This window comes from Lactuca virosa, chromosome 6 (assembly GCF_052849685.1).
Source record: "Lactuca virosa cultivar CGN04683 chromosome 6, Lactuca_virosa_CGN04683_v6, whole genome shotgun sequence".
Taxonomy (NCBI): Eukaryota; Viridiplantae; Streptophyta; class Magnoliopsida; order Asterales; family Asteraceae; genus Lactuca; species Lactuca virosa.
Genome location: NC_136431.1, coordinates 180804538 through 180831234, shown reverse-complemented (window position 1 = coordinate 180831234; position 26697 = coordinate 180804538). Strand labels below are relative to the sequence as shown.

The following is a 26697-nucleotide window of genomic DNA, read 5'->3' as shown; positions in this document are numbered from 1 at the left end:
TTGAAGAACCTGAGGACACGGGTTCGAACCCCGGCACCTCTAATTCCGCTTCTATTTTTTTAATAAGATGTTGCTGCAAGGCTTGCTGCTGCTGAGCCGACTTCCCAAGCCGTTCACCGAGTCGCAATACCGAGCCGAGGCCGCAATCGTCCGAGCCACAAACACCGAGCCACTCCGAGCCGCAAACCGCAGCCGTAAACCGCCGGCCGCAAACTCCGGCGACCGCAAACCGCCGGCCGTAAACTCCGGCGACCGCAAACCGCCGACCGTAAACTCCGGCCGTAAACTGTTTCTGGCTGTAACCTCTTCGCAAATTTCGTGAAAAACAGCGTTTTTCACCCCTTTTTGCTCCAAAACTCGATCAAAAACTCGTTTTGATAGAACAACCCCCCTAATTTTCAGAGATCTATCCAAAAACGCAAGAATCCTTCAAAAATAAAATCAAATAAGCTCCAGATCTGACAAAATTGACTGATACAATCCAAACTCTGATACCAATTGTAAGTCCCCAAAATGCTTGAGTATCAATCAGATCCGTTTGATGGTTCGGAATCTCAATCAAACGGATGACGTCAGATCAAATAGAAGAGAAGGAGAAGAAGAAGATGATGAATCTTGTATGCATTGATATGAATGAGGATCCGGATACAAGATTCACACACACACACACACACACACTAACATACACTCTCTTTTCTCTCTCTCTAGAACACCTTCAAATGCATACACTTAAGCTCCTCTATTCTTTCTCATCAATCTACTCCTCACCCTTACACCTATATTTATACATGAGAAACATGGGCTTGGTGAACATGGGCCGTGAATGGGTTTACGGCAGTAAACCTGTTTACGGTCGTAAACACCTCCCTGGCCGTAAACCTAACCGTAAACTCATAAAACATTACAAAAAAATACATTTTCCTAGAAAATCAAAGTATAAACCATATTTTTGACCCAACAACATCCCTTGTCTTTCAAAGAACTCGCAGTTTAGAACATATTCGATATTGAGATAAAAGTTTGAGTTAAATACAGACTTTTCGTTTCGCATCCCTGATGTTTCAAAGACTTGGAAGAAATTACCCAATATCGACATTGGGGTAATTTTCTAAGAAATGGGAAGAAGTATCAAGCTCGGTCCCTGCAGTAAATGTGACTTAATGCTTTAGACCCAGTTTCACAATTGGGGGAGTGTTTCGTATTATAGGCTTTTTTGGCGCAATGGGTCCCTGTAGAATTCTGAAATTGAGAGTTTTTACCCGGATTCTAGAAATTCTTGCAACCCTCACCTAAAAGTCAAAAAATTTTACAAATTTGGAAATTTTCCGTGACTTTTTTTGTGATTGTTTTTCCATGCAAGTTTTTCGAGGTTTCATTTTTGGCACATATCAAGGGGAGTATTGTGAAGATTATTCCTCGGGTGCTTCTCACCCTTAATGGGTTTTATAATCATTTTTTGATTATAAAAAGGGGGAGAATGAAGAGTGGGCATTCGAAGCTTCGTGTATTCATTTGCGGATTTGAAGGCAGATATCATTTAGAGGGGGAGTTGGTCTTGATAGCGCGAACTCGTTGGATATTGAAGTCGGGACATCCAATCCTAACTTTGAAGGGGAGAATGTTAGGTTGCAAATTCACGCTTGGATGTATTTTGTTTTTACCCTCTTGTATTGTGTAATGAGTTGTCTTTCCTATAAATAGGAAGTGAGTGACACTCATTTATGTAATAATCATTTTAGAGTGCTGGTTTTAGAGAGAGAAATTGCAAACCCATTTGTAATATTTCTATCTAAAACTAATGAGAGCTTAAACCAGATTTATTTACTCCATGTGTTCATGATTTGTATGATAATTCACTAGATCTAATCAATTCCGCATTTTTCATCATAATCAGCACCACTACACACGAGGTTGCACTTAAGCATTGCTTATCATCCCTAAATCGACGACCAGACCGAGCAGATGATACAAAACCTTGAGGACATGTTACGGGCCTATGTTATCGATTTTGGTGGGAGTTGGGACTCCTACCTACCTCTCGCGGAGTTATCCTACAATAACAGTTATTACTCCAACATCGGTGCTCCACCTTTTGAGCTCTTGTATGGGCGGAGATGTCACACCCCGGTTTGTTGGGGCGAGGTTGGTCACAGGGTTATGGGAAGGACCGAAGTAGTCCTTCAGACCATGAAGCTTCTTCAACAGATTAGGCAGAGACTGCAGACGGCTCAGAATCGGCAGAAGAGCTATTCCAACGGGCGTCGATCCGAGTTGGAATTTCAGGTCGGCAATATGGTATTACTAAATGTCTCACCTTGGAAAGGTGTGATACACTTCAGGAATAGGGGGAAGTTAGCTCCCCATTATATTGGTCCGTTTTGGGTGATTGCTAGGGTTGGCAGGGGTGCTTACAGGTTGGAGCTACCTGAGGAGCTCAATCAGATCCACAACACTTTCCATGTTTTGCAGCTGCAAAAGTGCGTAATGGATGAGGATGCGGTGGTTTCCTTGGATGGTATTCAGGTCCATGATTTCCTAAACTATGTTGAGAGACCAGTGGCTATTGTGGAAAGAAAGATGAAGGTCTTGCACAACAAGGAAATACATTTGGTCAGGGTGCAGTGGCAGCATCGGAGGGGCTCCGAGTGGACCTGGGAGCCAGAGGCTGAGATGTGGGAACATTATCCAGAGCTATTCGCCGCAGCAGACTTCGAGGACGAAGTCTAGATCAAGTGGGGGAGAATTGTAACATCTCGGTGTTCAGGTACTACAAAATTCAAGCTTATAATCTTATCATATCGCGTTTTGGTCCCTAAGTAGAAGGAAATGTCCATTGTAATCCTTAGTGACATAATTGTAATATTGGAGGAATGGTTGTATGCCATGTGTACGTGTGTACGCTTAGCATACTAGGGCACACCCTAGTATGTTGGGCATACATCAGCACACCCTTGAGTGTGTGTTTTGAGCTTAAGTGTGTGTTTTTGGTGATTTGAAGGAAGAAAGAAGATTCATTGAGGAGCCTTGGGTAGAAGCAAGCTTGTAGATCTGAGATTTTTGCTTCCTCGGGAAACTACATAAGGTATAAAGCTTTGATCTTGAGTTGTACTTCCTTAAGATCTTGTCATGTGAAGATTTATGAGTTTTTAGTCCCTTTTTCTTGGACTTAATGAGTATGAGATACTCTATGACCAAAGGAGGTGTCCTTTTCAGAAGATTTGAGGTGCATTAAGTCATAAAAATGCTATCTTGACTCATTTGGTGTTTGCATGCAAGTTGTAGGATTCTTAAGTGGTTAAGACAAACTAAGGTTTTGGTTTTTGGACTTATTAAGGAATGCATAACCATAAAGTTGGAAACTTTATGGTTTGGAACACCTTTTTAGGCTTGGATCTGGATTTTGGACGTTGGACTTCTTTAATTAAGCACCTAATGGAAGTTTTTGCATGACTGTCGCGTATGTTGGGCGTTCCATTGCGTACGCTAGGCGTAGGTGGTCAAATGCCCGTTTTTGGTCAAGGGTTGAGTACACGAGGCGTAGGAGCTGATTATGCTGGGCATACTCATCTGGGTTGAATTTTCGTTGACTGTTGACTTTCTGTTGACATTTGACCTACTTTGACCTTAAGGGCATTTTGGGTATTTTATTATCAAGCCTAAGGTCTGAGTCTCTACCTATGTGTAGGAGACCTGCAGAGTTGACTCGTGGAGCAATATTCTTTTCTACTACCTATTCGGATGTGCGAGGTGAGTTTTCCTTATTGTACTTTTGGGTTGAAGGCACCAAGGCCAGCCCTTTGGATTGTTATCCTAATTTATCGCATCATTGTATGTCGTAATGATCTGTTAGATCTATATATTGGTATATAGGATGATGTTATGCTTAGTGATCTGTTAGATCTGTATGACTGTCTGTATATGATAGCTAGGGTTTGATATGGTATATGTTGGTATGTGATGGTATGTTGGGTTCAGGTGGTCCTTTTTCGTGCTGAAGGCCAAGAGACCTTGGGTGTCCCATATAGACTGCAGGCCAAAGGGGCGTACCAGTCATGATGAAGTCCTGGAGAATGTTCCATATAGGCTGAAGGCCCGGTGAGGCATACCAGTCATGCTCAAGGTTCTGTGAGCATACCACATAGACTGTAGGTCGTTGCGACGTTCCAGTTAGACTGAAGGCTCTGTATGCATGCTATTAGCTGTTGTTATTACGATTATGTGTTGTGTTGGTACTTTGGGGGAACTCACTAAGCGTTAGCTTACAATTTTGGGTTATGTTTCAGGTACTTCAGAGGATCGCGGGAAGGCGAAGGCGTGACCATACACATCCTCATGTTTTGGACTTATGATTTTGGGAAACTCTAATATAGAACATGTTTTGAAAACTATGTTGTAAACAATTTGCGATTTTGATTTGGTTTTTAAAATTTTAAAATTTTCATGATTTTATAAATGTTACAATGGGGCTTGTCAATACCTTTTTGTGGATATAAAGATCGTCGAAAATAGAGTTGAAATGAAGAAGTTATGTTGTTTGAAGTTAGAGTGAAATTAGGTGAAATCCCGTTTCTCGAGGTGAGAAGTAATTCTCACAATGTGAGAGTGCTAACGAGGTGAGAATATATTCTCACGACATGAGAACTGTGTAGCCCAAAGACCACAAAATTTTTAGGGTTTTCAAGGTATTTAAATGTAAGGATTCATGTTTTAGGGTATTTTTTAAGCCTCCATCATATCTAGAACCTCTTGGGAGAAAGCTGAATCTCCATTTTCAAGATTTGTGCCTCCCATCTCCTTTCTCATCCATTTTTGGAGTTTTGGAGCAATGTTTTCATGCATGATTGATCCTTGAAGCTTGACAATTGAAGATCTCAACTTTCATCCACCTTCTAGACCATTGTAAGTTATAAAGTTCCAAGCTTTATTGCATTTCATCTTTGAATCTAAGTGTATTTACTGTTTTGTTCCATTTTAATGAGTTTTGAGTGAGAGTTGGGAATAAAGTTTGCAACTTTATTACTCTCCAAGGTCCTAAGAACATTATATGTTTTGGATATGGACTTCAACACCTTTTGATCAAGTTTAGAATTTTCCTTGGACCTCATGGACTAGGAAAGTTTTGATCTTTTGCCTTCCATTTCAGCCATGCAAGTTATTTTAGTCATTTAGGCCATTTTGGTGTATTAAAGTTTAGATCTTGAAAGCTTGAGACATTATTATGGATAGAGTTGGAAACTTTATCCATCTAAACATTATGTTGACTCGGATCTGAAGTTTGGAGACTTGGACTTAATAGATTTAGCTGAGAAAGATGCATTCTTGGTCCCTTTGAGACTTAGAGACTATATCTTGGTTGTTTGTAATGGGTTTTGAGCATTATAACATCCATATGATGCATATACAACCCTAATGCTTTGGATCTAAGTTTTCTATATTTATACATGCAATTTTGTTTTTCCAAAGCATGAAGCCTAACTAGCATACAACATTGATACTTGAAACATAAAACCGAGTTAGATGATTACCTCTTTGTTGTAGCTTGTAGAACTTGGCCTTACAATAGCTTATCACCTCAAGTGTGATGCCTCAAATGTGTCACAAAACACCATAAGCAAATGGAGGATAATGAGAGAGAGGCTAGGAGGCACCAAAAACGGCTAGGGTTCTTCTTGGAACTCTTAGGGGCCTTTTTGGTGATGCTAGGGGTTACATTTATAGTGTGGAATTCCTAGGGCTTCACTTGTAAACCATAATTCACTTCCTTGGGCCTTTAGTTCAATAATCCATATGATAATCCCTTTGGACTAACTCTTTTTGGACTGCCACATAAAATTTGTCCATCCTAATCAACATGGATCATTAGCTCAAACTATATGTATTACTGATATACTTAATCAATCCCCGTTAGTTTAATCAGTATCTTTTGATCACTAAATTAATTCCAAATTAATTCTTGATCAATACCAATTAAATAATATGATTTCTCAATTAATGTATTATTCTGATAATATATTAATAAATCACAAATAATCTCTTTCTCAAATATCCATCCTATCAAATTGCTCCGGTGAAGGCAACCCAAAAGTACCATGCTACTATCGGGCCAAGTACATACCAATTATAGTTATGGGCTTAGACTCCTAATCCAACAGTCTCCCACTTGGACATATCTAATAACTATTATTGCAAGTACGACTACAGAATCCGATTAGAAATCGTAGCTCTCAAAAGTCGTTGTTGAACTCTAATCTTATCAGTAATGCGTCCTTTAGATAAGGGATCAAATATTCCTCCATTCTTAAAGATATCGTATGGACTGAGACATGGATTATAATCACTCTATCTGGCAATGTGTTGTTTCCCAATTTCCGATTTATGACGACTGACAATAGACTACAATTCAACACATTAACTTAGTCCAGGCTTGGCCAAGCTCTTAGGATGTTATCACTAAATCATCGAGGGGCCCATGGTTATCGCTTTTATTCCACTTTAGGTATAAGGAACAGATAAACTTCGACTCATATGCTTGTACTATTTACTTATCGAATCACACACAACAATATGTTTTATAACATCAAGTTACTGATGCGTTTATGTATTATCAATGCGCAACCGACTCATAAACAACAAATCATATGTATCCATTTCAAGAATATAAGATATTATCGTCTCACAATCACTCGTGATGAAATCCATGAAATGATTTACGTGAGTGTGGGTTTAATCCAATACTCAAATCTTATTACAAGAGTACTCATGAACACTACAGCAAACTTGTGCTATGTCTAAACACTTAGACAATCTACATTCTGATTCATGATAGTCTTACCTCATTACTTACTCCCAAAGTATGATTGACTATGGATGTTTGAATAATCCTATTATTCGGGAAGTAAAACATGCGAAGTGAAACACAAGAATAACCTAATCCAATATGGTCTCAAACTTTTGAGTATAAATAAAACATTCATTATTTAATCAACATATTGATTACACATTATTCATTGTATAATATTTCGACTAATCAACTTAATACTTGAATTAAAAAAATAGTTATCCCATGCTCCAAACATGCACACTATGTTTTGCCTATGGTCCTTACTTTGTGGAATAGATCAACTGAACACATTTCCAATGATGCTTATTTCACAATTCGAAACCCTTATCATAAGTGTAAGAATATCAAATTCTTCCACTATTAGAATGTGTTAGATTCTAAACTATCATGCAATGATACTTTTGTAATGAAAAGGCACCAAAGTCATAAAGACTTTGCCAATGATATTACAAAACATTCCATTGGAGCTTTGTTATAGAACAATTTCACTGAAATGAAGCCTCACATTCAAAGTACATTCCTTGAACATCTTTCTTGCATAAAATTTTCTAACCTACACATAGATTTTTAATATACAACTCCCATTATAGAAACATTTCCATATTTTCCATATGACTATCCATTCTAAATAGAATCTTATCTAGTCAGAATCATATCAATATGGTCCATCTATTACTATACTTCCACCTACCCGCAAGCAACCAATCGCGAACGAACCTTAGATCGTCTTTGATAGTTGTTTGACTACTTTAGTCATATCCAGTGCCAGTCCTTATTCCCTCTTAATGCCTTAGGCATTTAGAAAAGTAGAACACGTGAATATTAAATCATATGCAATCGATCCTATACCCGACGCATATTAGATACGATTCATAATATCTTACATAAAGACATGATACTTGACTAGTCTCTTGCTATAATGTTCCATATATAGAATTCTCAATGTTGAAACATTTCAACATTACTTTCATATATATATATATATATATATATATATATATATATATATATATATATATATATATCCATGACTAAATTAAAATTTCAATCTAAACTTTTAGATTTGAAATGAAGTATGAGTTCCTCTCCCTTAGACTATAGCGAAACAACTTTTCAAACTCTACAAATTTGCAAATCAAAACTATGTTTCCTATAAATAGCATTGCTAACTTGCAACACTTATGCTCCCACTAGCACAATAATTTTGTCCTTCTTACCATAACACTTATGGTCCCACTAGCTTTGACATGTATCCAGAAATCAGCTGGACCTCTAGAAATCAATACTTATTGACTTTCTTACCAAAGTTCAGATTTCTGATACAAGATGCTTCGATAAAACTTTATCTTGGCTTCTCAAACTCATACACCTTTCCTTGGATATCTCATTTGTGTGTCTAAACTATTCCAGAACTTAAAGCAATAAGTCCCGAATGTTTAAACTCTTTGCCATTTCTCATAATTCGAACTATGAATAGGGATGTCGTAATCATAATCGAATTCGAGAATGCAATTAACAAAACTGATATCTCTTTAAATCTACTTAGTGAAATTGTTTCCTCACAATCCTTTTATGAAATGGAGAGAGACCATATGTCACTTAGATTTTATGGTGTATGTGTTCTTATTCAAACTCATATGAAATGAACTTGTTCAATCTTGATTTCCTGCCACTTAGCAGCACACGGGCCTACCATGTCTTCCAAGTTGTTGAGTAGTTCACCATTACAGATCATGAACTTTCATTGATCAAACTGATTTGCCTTATGCAAAAAATTGAGAACTCATAGAACTCACAATCATAGTTAAATTTAACTGGAATGGGCACAAAAACAAGAATATGTCGGTTACGAACCTTAAGGCGTGCGCTAGCGATTAACAATAGGTTTACTCTTGATTAGTTCTTGAAACTTTTCAAGATCTTTAAGACCCCACTGACCTCTTGACATATTAGATTCTCTTCTCAAGAAACATTTCTTGACAGACAAATATTCAAGAGTTAGCGCAAATTCTTTTCAAGAATGACACTTCATATAATTGGTCTCAGTTGGTCTTTGTCTTATCCAAGACATCACAACTACCAATTACAAATAAACAAGAACAAGAAACATTTCTACTCCACATTGTATGAGGTGTTATAAACCTGCTTAAGATATGTCACTCAAGTCACAATCTTGGAGTATGACTCTAAGACTCAATTTTGGAACGAAGTATGACTCACCTTAATTGATTTAACCATTTTAACAATTCTTGATTCCTCTTCTTAGCCACACAAATGTACTAAGGTGTCCTTATAGGATCAATCGTGATATGGTTCCATAATCATTAGGATGATCATAAAACACGATACTAAAGTACTTCTTCTTTCCTTTCAGTCTGGAGAAACTTTTATCTTTCTGCCTAATTTATTCTTCCTATTCGTTTTGTTATACATTGAAACTTTTCAAGGTATTAGAATTACACTTAAACTTGTAAGCATAACCATATTTACTAAACCATTATTAAATCATGATGAATAGTCTTTATCATTCTTTGTGGTGGATCTGACTAGTGCACATCAATGTATACTAGATCCTTTCATCTTTCACTTGACTTACATACATATGTAAACAAGGAATTAGTCTCAATTTTCCCAAGTACCAAGATTTTCATACATCATATAATTCAAATCACATGATTCCATGTTTCTGTCCAATTGAAACATAGGCGATGAGAATCTTTCCTTACTTAGAAAATTACAACACTACCACAATCGATATAACTAAGAATCAAACTATAGCTATCAATAGAAACATACAAACAACAATTTTCACAGATGTCATTGCAAGGAAACATGAAATAAGATAAAATCAAAAATTTCTTTATTTATAAAATGCAGAAAACTTGTCCTTACAATGCAAATTCAAATGAAAATTATGTTACTAAATATTCCAAAGCAGTCTATAATAGCTCCCAAGCAGCAGCTCAAAAATCTGATCATCGAACCATGTAATCGAAATCCATCTCTTCGCAACCAGACTCAACTTACTCTTCCTTTAAGCTTCATTTCTTTTCTTTAATCCTACAAAAACATCTAAATGCAATCTTATCACATCATGTATTAAGAATCTATAAATAGGAAATTAATAGAGTTAGATAGCGGATTTACATAAAGTCGAGTCATACAATTTGACTTTACCATCCTTACGATCTTTCAGGTAGATACGGCAGCTTCGCATCCAGTGCCCCTTCGCTTGGCAATAGAAACAAACAGACTCTTTCGGAATGACGCATGGGATTATCTCAGACTCGGCCTTACTCTTATGATAAAACTTTTTGACCATAGCTAATTTCTCTCCCTTAGGAGAAGAAAACATTTCTGGACTATCGCCTTTGCAATCGCTAGGTTCCATGGAAATTTGAGATGCAGATCTTCCAATCAAATTTGCTTTACCAGTGCGCCAAATCATTGTTGATTCAACAACAATTAGCAAATATGTTAGATCAATAAGGGTCACGTTGTGATCTGTCATGTAGTAGTCTTTAACAAACTGACCATAGTACTCGGGAAGTGATTGAAGAACCAAATCAACAGCCAACTTCCTCGGGAAAACGACACCCAACATTCCCAGACTATCACTATGCAACTTCATCTCCAAGATGTGAGCACATATAGATTTTCCATCTTTGTGTTTGCTTGTCAATATGGCCTGAGTGACCTTGAAATTTTCAAGTCGACGAACATGTGGGTCAGGGAGAATAATTGGAGGAGGTGGAGGAAAAGAAGTTCCACTAAAGCACGAAGAAGGGATTGATCTATCACCTCAATCATCATGTGGAATATCATCTTCAAATGGAAAGCCTTTTCCAAAAGGATAAGGAAGACCATAGTTGTCTGAACTAGACATCTAAAAGGGAGAAATTGAAGTTAGTTGATTTAGTCCATAATATAACACCCAAATGAAATATCAAGGCTAGGACCCAACACAATAATTCATAATTTGGAAGGGAGATGTCGTAATCCAATTGTAAACTATTTGTTGGTAGGTAAATGATGAAAACGAAATTTTGAATGAATTAGGTTTTTAAATGAAACTCCTAGATCTTTTGAGATTCGTTGAACTTTTCAATGACATGTTTAATCTCGATTATGCCCTTCAAGTTTGTGACTGGGATACCGAGGATCACAAACAAGGTGTGAATAACCATGCAAATTAGCTTGGTACTCTCGAAGTCATTAATCACCTAATAAATGTTTCGGTTAACCGCACAAGCTCCATTGATCAATGATAATTCACGAGCTACCCATTTCCATCCTTCATTAGTCTCATATTAGTGTGCTGGTTAACCACACACACTCCACTAACGACCAACAAGGTACAATGTGCAATTTCATGGATTAGCACCAAATTCACATTTTTCCTAAGTAACTAAGATTGGGAATTTATAAAACATTTAGTTACTTGGTATTTCACTATACTTATAATGGAAGTTTGTGTCCTATCTTACCCATTCGGCTAACGACCCTCCACTAGTCAAGGAAGCGGTGGGTGAGAGTGGACGCCCATTCAATCACCATTTTATAGGTAATTTCCTTATACCCCCTTATAGACCAGTTTCGTGAATGAGGCCTACTAACGGTAAGACTGACTTTTACTTATACATATATAATATATTAGACTTTTAATTTTATACAGTATAAGAGTGTATTTTACACATTTAAAATACTAAGTGGTTTAATCTATTAATAAATTAGACTTTTAATTTAATTAAACTTAAACCATGTCATTATGGATTTATTAATTCTCTCTTTTAATTAAACACTTAATTAACTTAATAAAACCATAAGGGTGTAATCTGAACTATTCAAAATATCAAGATTCTAAATTTAAGATTTCAAAATTATGGTTACTTAATTAAATTTTAAGTTACAAAACCAATAGGTGCATTTTTGAACCCTTTCAAATTACTAGGGTTTTAGAATTTAATATTTCATAAATGAGACTTTTCAAATTCCAAAACTTGAGGGCAAGTTTTAAACTCTTCAAAACCTTTGAATTTTAAAATTTTAATGTTTCATAAATGTGACCTTTTAAATTCCAAAATTTGAGGGCAGGTTTTGAAACTCTTCAAAACCTTTTGGATTCCAAAACTTGATGGCAAGTTTTTTCACTCTTCAAGGCCATTTAGATCAAATTTTAAACAAGTAAAATAATCACATATTTTTATCATTTACCAATTTGATCTAATTCAACTCATATAGCAAGATAATTTCAAAACAAATAATACAAATAATTAGCTTATCATATAATCTAGTAATTATGTTAAAGTTTGAAAAGTTATCTTTTAACTGGATGAGGATAGTCACTACCTATCAGAAAAATCAGATTTTATGATATAAAACAGTTTATGGTATTGATCCTAATCCAATTCTAGCCAAAAACTCGAAAAATTGCAAACAGGGGATCCTACTCGTCGAGTTCATGGCATAGACTCGACGAGTTCATCACATATGATCCAACTCGTCGAGTTCCCTTATGGGACTCGACGAGTCCAGCAGTCAGTCGCCAAAAATGACATTTTTTTAGCTTTGAAAATCAAACAATGCATCAATATAACAGAAAACACCCAAGGCTTTGATACCACTGATGGGTCTTGAGCATTATAACATCCCTATGGTGCACATACAACCCTAATGCTTTCGATCTAAGTTTTCTCTAGTTATAGAGGCAATTTTCTTTTTCCAAAGCATGAAACCTAACTAGCATACAACATTGATATTTGAAACATAAAACCGAGTTAGATGGATACCTCTTTGTTGTAGCTTGTTGAACTCGGCCTTACAAGAGCTTAGCACCTCAAGTGTGATGCCTCAAATGTGTCACAAAACACCATAAGCAAATGAAGGATAATAAGAGAGAGGCTATGGGGCACGAAAATGGCTAGGGTTCTTCTTGGAACTCTTAGGAGCCTTTTTTGGTGATGCTAGGGGTTACATTTATAGTGTGGAATTTCTAGGGTTTCACTTGTAAACCCTAATTCACTTCCTTGGGCCTTTAGTGCAATAATCCATATGATAAGCCCTTTGGACTAACTCTTCATGGACTCCCACATAAAATTAGTCCATCCTAATCAACATGGATCATTAGCCTAAACTATATGTATTACTGATTTACTTAATAAGTCCCCATTAACTTAATTAGTCTCTTTTGATCACTAAATTAATTTCAAATTAATTCTTGACCAATACCAATTAAATAATATGATTTCTCAATTAATATATTATTTTTATAATATATTAATAAATCACAAATAACCTCTTTCTGAAATATTTATCCTATCAAATTGCTCTGGTTAAGGCAACCCAAAAGGACCATGCTACTATTAGGTCAAGTACATACCAATTATAGTTATGGGCATAGACACCTAATCCAACAGTTTGGACCATCTTGATGGATAAAGTTAGAAACTTTATCCATTATAAAGCTATTTAGAAACTAGATCTAAGCTTATGGCCCTTGGTCTAAAGAGATTAAGCACTTAATGAAGATTTTGGCCTCCTCACGACATGACATAGGATATGTCACGGCGTGACGGTGTCCAGAGTTACGATTGCTTGTCGTTGCATTCTTACGACGTGACAAAGGAATGGTCACAAAGTGATGTTGACTTTGTCTAAGCTGACTGTTGAGATTGTGGACCTTGACCGTCGGTTTTTTGACCAGTTTGACTTTTGGTCAAACTTGGGTAGAATGGAGTATTTGACTAAGGATTGGTCTCGGTTTGGTATTAGGAACTTCAGGTGGCCTATTCTGATGTTAAGTTAGTTATTGGGCTTCTGTTGAGTAGTTGAGGTGAGTCTCCTCACTTCATTGTACCCGTGGGTCGAAGGTACCAATGTCAGCCCACTAGGATCTGTATATGCTAGCTGTCATTGTGACTCTTGCATGGTATGATTGATGTGTTTCATACTCGGGTTGAAATAAACCCTAAGGCGGGGCCTACTATTGCATGTTCGGGTTGAAATATACCCCAAGACGGGGGCCGAGCTTTGTTTATTGGGTTGAAATATATCCAGGGCGGGGCCCACTATGGCATGAAAGGGTTGAAATATACCCCAAGATGGGGCCCATTGATATGTATTGGGTTGAAACATACTACAGGACGGTGCCTACTGATTTTTATGTTATGTGGTATTTTTAAGGAACTCACGAAGCTTTGTGCTTACGGTTTATGTTTAAAATGTTTTCAGATACTTCTAGTTTCAAAAGGAATGGTCCGACTTGATCGTACTGCATCCCCTGGAGATTATTCCGGAAGGATTGTTTATGATTTTACTCTGATGTTTTGAGAATACTTTTACTCTGATCATCTTTTGGAATAACGAATGAATGGTTTTGACATAATAAAATTTAAAATTTTTCTTGGTATTTTTGGGACATTACATGTTGGTATCAGAGCCTTGGTTTGAGGGATTCTGGTACACTCTCGAGTGTGTCTGAACTCAAACTGAGGATTTTTAAAATCTTTCTAAAAATGCAAAAAGTTTTTTAAGAAAAGGGTTGCAATGCATGCAATCAGCCAAGCTCAAGTATGTATTTCCCAAAATACCCATGCATGTGTTATGCTTATTGTTTTGGTATGATTATATAAGAATTGCATGCTAGATTGAGGCTAAGGATCTTCTCAGGATTGCATGATAGAATGCTAGGAGAGATGCATGTATATGCATGTTGATTGAGCTTTTGGAACTGCATGCTAGTATGGATTCCAGATGTTGGATAGAATTTTCTGATTTGTGATGCCTTGTAGCCTAGGAGGAATTGCATGCTATGTTATATTTGGAATCTATGTTGGTGATATTTATTTCTAAGCTTTTTCTTTAAAGATTGTATACGATTAGGATCATATAGCCCTAGAAAGATTGATTTGGCCTTATTTCATGTTCCTTTCCTAGTTGTGGGCTTATGGTAGAATCATTCATTCAACAGTCTATGTGATTCTGTTTTGTGTATAGTTTGCATGGATAAGGCAACTGACAATGTTAGTGGAGTTCCTAGCACCGTAGTAGCAAGTGAGTTGGAGGATGCCTTTATGTTTTACGGTGTTACTGCCCGAATGTTGATTGCTTTGTGCTTTTTGGGACTCATATTGACGTGATCTAACTATTAAGTGGATATGTTAAGTTACATGCCGTAAAGGTTAAATAATTTTAGAGTGATTTACTTGGACATATTTTGCAAATATTGTCTAACTCCAACCGTTGTAGGTTTGGGTCTTTTATTTGAAAGATTATTTAAGGGTTGTTGCATGTAATTGTATTCATGATGTAGTTAACTGATATTAGTAGGGATTCTTCAACAGCTAATGGCAGGGTGAGTTTAGAATCCTAAGAGAGCCTAGGAAATGCCTTAGAGGAATTGATGTGTTGTTTAGTGGTAGGTATTCATTTGAGAACATGTATATGTGATTGGATCGGACGGTAGTTGACACGAGTAGTTACTTAGAGGATCTGGAACGATCCTTGAGAAAATTACGGTGTGAAAGGTAGTATAGGGCCCATACTACTGAAAGCACAGAATCCATACTCAAATCTAGGAAAACTTTTACGGATTCTAAGGAGCTGATTGAGGGTAGATTGTATAGGTTGGAAACATAATTCATTGCAATGTGTTCCCGTTTTATCCAGTTTATCGGTTATGGTTGTTCAGGTTGAGGATATGTCTGGTGATTGTTTGAGCCTTAGTGGCCATGTCAGTTTGGGTTTGAATGGTCCAAGCCTACATGATTTAGTTGATTTTGAGGTCTCGAGGGTCTTAATCGAGCTATTGAGTCGCGAGACTCAAGAATGAAGTGATTGTGATGATCAGTTTGAGAGTTGCAACCGAAGGCTGAGTGATTGGCTGATGGATTAGAATGTCACTAACTACAAAGGGGGTTATGTTCTTCCAACTTTGCGTTTTCGTAGGTAAGAGATAGAAGACATGAGATTCTCAGAGTTGCGATGTAGACTCAGCATGGATCTAGATAGCTGCGGTTTTTGGCGGAAAGAAGATTTTTGTTATATGATTGCCTTGAAATGAGATCAAGGATCTATTTCCTTTGAGTTTAGTTAAGTCAGGTGCGAGTTGATTGTTTCAGGTGATAAAGGGAGGTGAATTGGGAAGGATAACTTTTGCTTTCCCTGATATATCCTGACTATGAGAATGATGCCTCTTGAATTTATGAATGATGCTTTCCATGAAATGTTTACTGGAAATTTATAAGCGAGGTGTGTGGTAAACCACTTGTTTCTAAATAAAGAATCGGTGTTGTGAATAGACCGACATAATTATTGCTTGAGCATCTGCAAGGAATTCTTGGTGTTAGGGGCGATTATGCGTAGGAAGTTTATGGGGTCTCCATAGGAGATTAGAAACCTATTTGAGGTTGGTTGGTCATTATCTGGAGGATCATCTTGCGTTGTGATTTACATGCCAAGAATCAAGTATGATTTGCATCTGGTTGAGTCGATTTGAGTTTTGGCCTATTTGCAATGTTAGTTGGTGGTAGTTTGAACCCTAAGTGGGGGAGAACTAGGTATTCTGATTGGAGGTCATCGATTTGTTAGAGTTCGTGGTTTAAAAAGTGGGGGTCACAAGTATCTATGGTTCGGGTATGCGAGATTTTGGTTCAAGATTTGGTCAAAATGGCGTGCAGGGAAAGTTGCCCTAAGATATATGTGCGTAGGAATGCACGAGTTGTCTTTGCTACTAGAATCTGTTGGAAAAAGATCTCTTTATAGCCAATGGTTTCTTCTGAGAATGCTGATGAATAGAGAAAGAGGTGTTTGGTTCGCTCAGGTTGAGAATCAGTTAAGGGAATTGTCATTTTGTTGTATAAATTGCTATATATAGTCTAGATTGGGCAGTTGTTGATCAGAAAATCAGCTTCAGAGTTGGGTATGTTTATTTACACATGAGTTTTGTTCAGTAGTGTATTGGATCATTGGATTAGTTGTCAATGCATTCTTGATCGTTGGTCATTTCATTCATCGTCAATAGCTGAGGTTCTTTGAATTTTCGAGTTGTATCAGTGGAAGTCAATGGATGTGTCAACCTATTGACAAAATCTGTACATTGTACCTTTTTGGTTTCTGGGTATGGGTACCCTTAAATGTTGGTTATGGAAGTATTTTTCATAGTAGGCTCGAGTTTGGCAGCTGTCCTTGGTTATTGGGAGTTCGGACATCGGAGCGGTATTGTTTAGCTTTTCAGGTGTGGCTTATGATTTACGTAGAATCCAATTTTTGGCATGTTGTGTCGATAGGTTTGGTATTTGGATTGATCCGGCCAGGGTTTTAGCAGCATATCTAGATAACTTTGGAAGTTTTTTCGAGCTAGTTACGTATTGGTGGAACCTGATCAATTTCAATCAAGGTGTGGGATCTTGTTTCATTCGTTCATGAGGATGTTTCTATTAATGGTCGAAGTTCACCATTTTGTTAGATCTACTGGTACTTCACCCTTTGGGTAAGGTTGTGAGGAAGAAGGAATGCATTAAATCTAGGGTTTGGTTATGGGTTCACTTTAAGGTGGATATTGTGGTAGTTCATTAAGTGTGATCATGATGGGTATATGTGGACTGAGTAAGATAGCATGAGAATACTTGGTCCCAATTTATTGTTATGGATCTTATTTGGTTAGTAGACTTTGATTTGGAGCAAGAGTGCAACCGCCTATCTCATTCGCTGGTTGTGTATGACCATGTTTTTGTCTAATTTTGCATTGGTAACAGCCTGTACTGTGAAAGGAATTGTGCGTGATAGAAGGGTATGAGGTGTGTTGTTTTTTGTTAGCATTGAGAGGGGTGTTGATTGGGTCCATTTAAGTCAGTGGATTGATGGTTGTGGTACCTTTAGACCCTTGTGGTGTTGGTCGCGAGTCTTCAGGCCAATGATGGAATGACAACAAGATTAGCGTGGTACCATGAACTTATCATTTTAGTGGTTAGAAGGTGTCACGATGTATCATGAACCAATGGTTGTATGATTCATGTGGGTGGGACCTGGTAGTTGTTTGACTGAGACTCTTAGGTCTCAGATCGTGAGTCTTATTGGGATGTTTGGGTGTTGGTGCATTGTTAGGAGTCGTGAGACTCAGTAAGCAACTGACTTGGATCATATACTACGACGTTGGTCAAATTATTTATCCTAAATAATCTTATATCAAAAAAGTCATTTATAATGATTGATATATCTTAATTGTTTAGCCCGAATCTACGGGTGTTATAAAAGCCACCACGTCGTGGCGTATTATATACCACATCGAGTTGTTGCGTAGATGTGTATTCTTCCTCAACCAATGCCACATTATGGCCCACACAATGCCACGACATGGCCATACAAAATTCCAACCTTTAAAAATGATTAACTTAAGATAACAATTCCTATAGACTAGATGGTACATTATCGCCCTCGACATCAGAGGAAGAGGCTTTCATTGTGAGGAGGCAACTGATGACTCAAATGGTTCATTGGATATGGAACCATTTGGGCCCTCAAAGGACGATTCTACGGGAGACGAGCCATAGCAGGAGGAGGTTGATTACTCGAAGATGGACACCAAGTACGAGCCCACCGAAGAAGAGGTCATCACATCCTTACCACCACCCTCTAGCAAATCATTTCGACTTTGCCCTGGGGTGCCACAAAATGAAGAACACCTTCCAAAAGTCAGTTACTAGTCAAATTCTTAAAGCGGTTGTTACCAATGTGCTATGGATTTCTAAAATGTTTTTATAAATTTGATATTATTATTTTTATTGAATGAGTCAAATGTCATCAAGATGTTGACATTTAAATAATTGTCAAAATATTTCTTGCAATTTACGCCTAATACATTCAAGCAATACATTACTATCTATATTATTTAAATTAGGTTATAATCCGAAGAAACCACAGTTATAAAAATAGACGAATTTTGATAGTTCAAATTCATAATCATTAAACAATTATTTTGAAGCAGTTATTAAATACAATTGTTACATGACAAATTAAAATTTAAGTTAGTGAAAGAAACATATACGAAAACATATAATAAAATACAAATGAAAAATAAAACTGAAATTTGTTATACGCTTAAAGAATAAAAACGTTATAAGAAATAAAATTCTACGAAATATTTATAAATTTCTAGAAAATTGTTTATAAAGGTGATATTATTATTTGACACATAAGGGTGGTATTGTTACATACTTTGCCAAATAATATTAAAACTTTCATATATGTTTATATATGTTTAGAATTTTAAACAATCTTTTATATTTTTTTAATTGGTTTTATCTTTTTAATTAGTTATATGGAACCAATTGTTTACATACTGAGATTTTAAACATTGTATTATAAACTACTTGGAAAAATAATAATCGAAGTAGGATACATACTGAGATTTTAAAAAATATTTTATATTTTCTTTATTTTAACGGTTTTTATTAGTACATAGAGATTTTTTGATATATATTTAAAACAAATCTGATTTATAAATTTTGTAATGATACAACAACTTAACATAACAAATTTACCAAAAGAATATAATAATATTTATATATTTATTTTATACATTCAATTCATAGGATTTTAAAAATATTTGTAGAGCTTTATATTAATAAAAGAGGTAATAGAAGTAAAGTGGGTTAGAAATTTACATACATCAAAGGGAATATGACTTATTAAAGTAATTAATTTTTCGGTTTGTTAACATCTTGCTAACTTTTTTTTTGTACACATCTAGGTAACGAACTGTTTGATTCATTGCATTGTAAAAAAAAAGATCTATACTTTTATTTTCTTCTTTTCTTCTCTCCAGTTTATGTCTATCTTTTGTTCTTTCTTGAGGACAAGAAAAGTCTAAGCTTGGGGAGATTTGTTAGGTGCATTTTATGCAACATTGAAGCATGTTTAATTTACTCTTTTGCGTTTCAATTTAGTAATAATCCATGCATTTTACCTGTTTTGGGACAAAACGTGGCACACTTTATTTCCACACTGTTTATGCCATTCCAGGTGGTTCTGGAGGTTATAGATGAATCAGGATGGTGAAAAAGGGCCGGAAACAATGATGCGGATTTTTCGGAGCAAAATTGAAGAAAACAAGAATATATAATCATCTTTGAATCACATTGCCAAGTTGTCATACATAGAGTTGGAGTCCTTACAAATTCTAAATTTAATTCACTCATTTAGTTGATTACTTGTGTTTTTAATTGTTTGTTTTAATCATTGCATTCAAAACCCACCTCTTTAGTGTTGGCAACCATAGTACCTTGCGCAAAGAGGTATAGGCTGATTATCCCGTGTCTCTGTGGATCGGCCCTGCTTGCCTTGTACTACCTTTTAGTGCAATATAGTAGTGTTATTTTTGGAGTATATCGTACACCTTTATTTGTTGGGCTTGACACGCCCAACAAATTGGTGTCGTTGTCGGGGACATTGTGTTACTAATTGTTTATGCCTAGATCTTTTCGTACAGGTACATCATTGCCAATTGACTCGAAGATAGAGAAGACTGCAAAGAAGTTACGGAAGCAAATCAAGCTTCGTAAGAGGCAACCGGGTTCCGGTACTTCTTCATCATCTACCCCTCTGGTCATTAACATTTAGGAGGATATACCCCTCTCAAGTGTGTTAGAAACTGAAATAGAAACCCTCTCACTCTCACCTCAACCATCCTCATCCAGAAATATCACTCCACCTTCTTCACCTACTCATAACATCCCAACCTCTACACCCACAGAAACCTCAATTCATACTCATACCATGGGAGATAACCATGGAGGGAATCCACCTCCAAATCTACCACTAGAGCAAACCCTTCGCCAATGTTCGAGGCAAGAGGTTACTCAACAACCTCTTTGCATCACATATCCGGCAGCCACCAACTTACAACTAAAATTCGGGCTCATCCATTTACTCCAAACCTTTAGAGGCCTGGAAAATGAAGATCCTCACAAGTTCCTCACTGAGTTCCATGTTGTGTGTGTGGGAATGAAACCACACAATGTCACGGAGGATCAAATCAAGCTTAGGGCATTCCCCTTCGTAGTGCAAGATGCAGCAAAAGAGTGGCTCTATGACCTCGCACCGGGGACGGTTACTACTTGGGTAGATCTTGCATGCCTTTTCTTGGACAAATACTTCCCGGAAATGAAAGCTTCAGCCCTACGAAGGGAAATCATTGGAATCAAGCAACATAAAAGAGAAGCTTTCCACACATATTGGGAGAGATTCAAGAAACTTTGTGCCCATTGTCCCAAGCATGGAATTACCGAATACCAGCTCCTCCAATACTTCATTGAAGGCATGACTCCAATGGAAAGAAGGCTTCTTAATGCCTCAAGTGGCGGGTCTTTACCCGACAAGACTCCAACCGAAATCCGCAATCTAATCAAAAACATGACTGGAGATTCTAAGCATTCAAGCCATGATGAAGAATGGTACATGGATGCACCCCGAGGTGTAAAAGAAGTCCAAACTCCTCAAATTGAAGCTCAATTGTCCGAGTTTACAAAAGTGGTAATGATGTTAGCTAAAGACAAAGGTGTGCAACCCATACCCCGCCCTTGTGGTATTTGCACTCAAGTGGGACACCCAACCGATATGTGCCCACAACTTCAAGAAGAAGATTATGAAGAAGTAAAAGCTAGGGGAGGCTATTCTGGATCAAATAAAAGAGGATACGATCAGCCATGGGGTGACCAAAAATGGAACAACAATCAAGGTTGGGGAGCAAATCAACAGGGAAGTTATCAACCAAGTCAACTACATCAATACCAACAAAGACTACCTATTCCACCACAGAACTTTCAGCCAAGGTAGCCACAACACCCTCCTCAACAAGCGGGTTCATCAACTATGTCCTTAGAGGACATAGTGAAGAGTTTGGCAACTAATACACAAGATTTCCAACAAGAAACAAAAGAAAGCATAAAGAACTTAGAGCAACAAGTTTCACAGCTTGCTCCTTCCGTAAGCAAACTAGAATCTCAAGGAAACTTGCCCGCCCAAACAGAAACGAACCCAAGGCACAACGTGTGTGCCATCACATTCAGAGGCGGAGAGAGTTACAATGGTCCAAAAGTGTCAGTTGATCAAGATGAAGAAGAAATAGTGGTCGAAGAGGCAACCAAAGAAGAGAAGATTGAAGATAAAACAACCGAAAAGAAACCCTTCATCACTGAATCTAAAGCCATAGCTGCTCCATTTCCCGAAAGATTAAAGAGCACAAAGAAAGAACGGGAGGAGAGTGAGATCATGCAAATGTTCAAAAAAGTTCAAATAAACATCCCACTCCCTCGAGGCCATCAAGTAGGTACCTAGATTTGCAAGGTTCCTTAAGAATCTTTGTATATCTAAAAAGAAAATAAAAGGAAACCAAACTATAAGAGTCGGGGAAAATGTATCTGTGGTTTTGCAAAAGAGGATGCCCTCGAAGTGCAAGGATCCCGGTGTCTTTACCGTGCCTTGCAGATTGGGGAATCTTTATGTACCTCGAGCCATGATCGATCTAGGTGCATCCATAAATATCCTACCATATTCTATTTTTAAATCAATTGGTGTAGGACCATTGAGCAAAACCGGTGTGATCATCCAACTTGCCGACCGGTCAATAGTACACCCAAAAGGTGTACTAGAGGACGTGTTGGTGCAAGTCAATGAATTTGTTTTCCCGGCTGATTTTTATGTTCTAGATATGGGAGATGATGACTCTCCAAGTTCAAGTTCCATACTTTTGGGTAGAACTTTTCTTAAAACTTCTAAAACAAAAATTGATGCCTACAACGGAACTTTAACTATGGAATTTGATGGTGAAGTTATCAACTTCAATATTCATGAAGCAAAAAAGGTTCATTCCGATGTTCAATCTGTCAATCTTGTGAATATGATCCAACCCTCAACTAAAAAAGTTTAAACTTGTCTAACAATGAATTTCTAGAGTTAGTTTTTTCACGAAAACTAGACAGGAGCAAAGCCAATGAACTTGCAAAGGAGTTCGATATAAATAACGATGTGCTGGAGATTTTGGAGTTTATTGGTGATAAGAAGCATACAAGAAGGTTGATGTGTTGGAAAGGCCCACATACTTAGAATGAAGCACATTCAGGGGCCAAGTCGAGCCAACGACTCAAAACAAGGGTGGCTAACCGGGAGACAATCCGGGGGTATTTTCATCATTTTTTTCGTTTTTTGTATTTCATCGTTTTTAATTGTTCCAAATGACTTTTCAGCTATCTAATAATTAAAAATGAATTACCAAAAAAGAAAAAATGAATTTTGAGTGTCGGAGGATGCCGAAACCAAAAAAATTGTGAAATCTCATAGAACGTTTGACACGGGTCGTGTCTTTTTTTTACCATATTTAACACGGGGTCGTGTCCAAAAGTAGGCTGAAATTTTATCAAGTTTGGGAATGACACGGGCCGTGTCATTTTGCCATCATTTGACACGGGGTCGTGTCTGACGTGCTGTAGCGTTTTTAAGAAAAAAAAAAGACGGGTTTTGCTCATTCTTTCACCACACCCACTGCTTTCACTCGTTTTCTCGCCACTTTTCTTCCCCAAAACCGATTTCACTCTTAAACCACCTTAGATTCCTTAATTCCAACTGAAATCTTCTCCCACGTTATGAAATTTCTTTCCCTACACTTCATCTTGAAGCTCTTTGTTGGACCTTTCATGGTGAATCCAGGTTTTTCTCACAAACCCTAGGTCCGAAAATTGACCATCAATTATGTCAATTCGCTTGCCTTGTTGTGTAGGATAAGCTTGGGGAGGACAAAGGAGGAATCTTCACCATAAAAGTCACACACTCAAGCACAAATCCGATATATTCCTTCCAATACTTATTTAGTTGCTTGAAATTGTTCAAAGTTTGTATCTTTGTGTGATTATTGGTAGTTATTGGTGGGTAATTTGATTTGGAATTAGTTATCTATTACCTTTGTGCATTTGAAGCCCATGACACCCAAAACTTCAAAAAAAAAAAAAAGAGTAGAGTCCCCTCTCCAAGCATCGAGGACGATGCTTATTTTTAAGCTTGGGGAGGGGTATGAGGTATTTCATGTTGCATGGTTCTACTTACTTGTCTAATGTATATATATATATATATATATATATATATATATATATATATATATATATATATATATATATATATATATATATATATATATATATAATTCTATTTTTGTTTTGATACAATCCCAAGCAACCGAATCTTTTTAAAAATAGTTAAGTTGATAGGTGAGTCGTATACTTTGAGATTAAACTTGCTCGTTCTTCATTAAAACCTTAAAGCGGTCCAATCACACACGTGCACACCTCCTGAAGCTATTCGTGCAAAACAGAAAAGGAAAAAGTTTTCAACACTGAAGCATAACAACGGGTATGAGTCAATCTTTGGGACATGTGACCGGTCTTATGAGTAGTAAGTGCTCAATTGAATCTAAAATGTCAAATTCAATAAATAATTAAAGAAGATAAAATTTCAGTAACTCGAGCCTTCCAGCACTCTAAAAAGTCCTTTTTGCTTATTCCTTTTTATATAGCTTGCTTGGGGACATAGTTTCCAACTATACTTACGAGTCTTGGCATGTTGACTTCAGTCTCCCGAAAAATGTCTAGAAGCCTCTCACAGTAATAGACCGTGAGATATCCCACAATAGAAAAGTCAAAGACAAAAATATAAAGAATAGGCCTAGCAAATAAATTGATAAGAGTGTTAGTTTTTGTAAAAAAAAAATAAAAAAAATTAAAAATTAAAAATTAAAAAAATATATATTATTAAGTTAATCTGTGACCTTTGGGATTTGAATGAGTAAACTCTGACGGGGTGTTCTACATCTAATCGCCTAAAGCTGAATTGTTTGGGACTGATTGGGTTGAAAGTTCGCTATACGGATTCCATAGAAAGTCATGAACTTAATAATAACAAAAAATAGATATGTATAGGTATTCAAATAAAGCTAATCTGTGGCCTTTGGGGTTCGGGCAAGTAAACCCGATGGATCTCTTTAAATCTAGCACACCAAGGTCATCTGATCTGGATGTGTTGGTTGGAAGCCCGTTACAAGGATTTCAAAGAAAGTCATGAGCTTTATTTGTAGGAAAATATAATTAGATAGTGTATATGTTTATGTTTATAGTTTAATTGAATAATATATTTAGGAAAAATCCTTGGCTGCCAAAAGATTCCTTTGGACTTGGACTTGAACTTATGACATTGGGACTGAATGTTAATTACTTTGACTGGTGTAAGTGGTTTGAAAATTTTAACCAAATCTGGGTAAATTTTAGGGAATTCTTAGAAAAGATTTTTTTAGAAAAAGATTGTTGTCAATCAACAAATAGTTGTTGTCGGTCATTGTTTTATTTTGTAAAACAAAGATGATTGAGCATGTTTTTGTCACATATGTTTTCACGAGAGTAAGACCATAATTTGTTCCCTGAATTGACTTGATGTTATTAAAAGTGAATAAGTGTTGTAATCTTCGATTCTGTTGAGTTGTATTAAGGAGTGCCTAAAGTATTGTTTTTAATGAAAATGTGTTTATGGGGCCAAAATCAAGTTAGCTCAAGGCACGATAGGTATATTCTCAACTATGTGAAAAAAACAAGGTCAATTGGGTTGGACCATTTTTGTTTTGTTAAGTTTTGTTTTATTCATTGCATTGTAAAAAAAAAAGATTTATACTTTTATTTTTTTCTTTTCTTCTCTCCAATTTAAGTCAATCTTTTGTTCTTTCTTGAGGACAAGAAAGGTCTAAGTTTGAGGAGATTTGTTAGGTGCATTTTATGCACCATTGAAGCATGTTTAATTTACTCTTTTGCATTTCAATTTACTAATAATCCATGCATTTTACTTGTTTTGGGACAAAACGTGGCACACTTTATTTCCACACTTTTTATGCCATTTTCAGGTGGTTCTGGAGGTTGTAGATGAATCGAGATAGTGAAAAAGGGCCGGAAACAAAGATGCGGATTTTTCGGAGCAAAATTGAAGAAAACAAGAATTTGTCACAGAAGAGTTGATACGGACCGTGTCTATTTTGACACGGGTCGTCTCAAATGGTTTGTCAACGTACATTGGTTGTGGATTAGAAAATTTTCCAACTTTTTGAGTGACACGGGGCCGTGTCATTTCTTCAAAATTTGACACGGGGTCGTGTCTGTCGCATAACTTCCTGGGACAGTTTTCTTTTATGATCTAATTTCGGGATTTTCATGGGGGACACAGACTCTCATTCACTCCAGGCGACCAATGACGACTCTTAGAATAAGTTTTTAGTTTGTAGCTTGAAGACGTTCATTTAGAAACATTTTAATTTCATCTTTGTAAGCACTTTAGTACTTTAATTTCCGTTCTAGACTTGTTAATCTTGTTCTAGTCATGTGTGGCTAGAACCCTAGTTTCTCCAACTTTATGTTTTGACTTCTTGAGTTATGATTTCAATCATATGACTTGATGTTTGCTTTTAATTTCTATCTAGTGAATTTGATTTTGCTTTAATCAAATGTTTGTATCTAATTGTGATTCTTATTGGCCATTTGAATTAGGGTTAGGTCATTCAAGTTATCTAATTGCAAAATCCGTAATTGTTTTGCGAATTAGACTAAGTAACAAGCACTAAACTGATATCCATTGAATGAATTTAGTGCAAATCTTATTTACACACTCTTACACTCCCGAGCTTGTGAGGAGTACTGAGTGTTGTTGGGAACATTCACATAAAGTTTAATGCAACCTTTTAATCTAATTCTAAGAGCTTGTTTAGATTAGGTTAGTAAGGTTAGGGTTAATCAAAGAGCTTGTTTTGGTTAACTAATGTAGTGAATGGGAAGTGT

General features: G+C 36.6%; 1 long non-coding RNA gene across 3 annotated transcripts in view; it reads left to right on the top strand.

Annotated features, from left to right (window-relative positions):
- Nucleotides 1-26263, top strand: part of LOC145122609 (uncharacterized) — a 79601-nt gene extending 53338 nt beyond the window's left edge. The window contains exon 3 of one of the 3 annotated variants that reach the window (XR_013714660.1): nt 25773-26263. This is a non-coding gene — a long non-coding RNA (uncharacterized LOC145122609). Of the gene's footprint in view, nt 1-4283; nt 4482-19861; nt 20021-25772 lie in introns of those variants that run through there. The other 2 variants (XR_013714657.1, XR_013714651.1) reach the window with 2 other exon arrangements.
- The last annotated feature ends 434 nt before the right edge of the window (nt 26264-26697 follow it).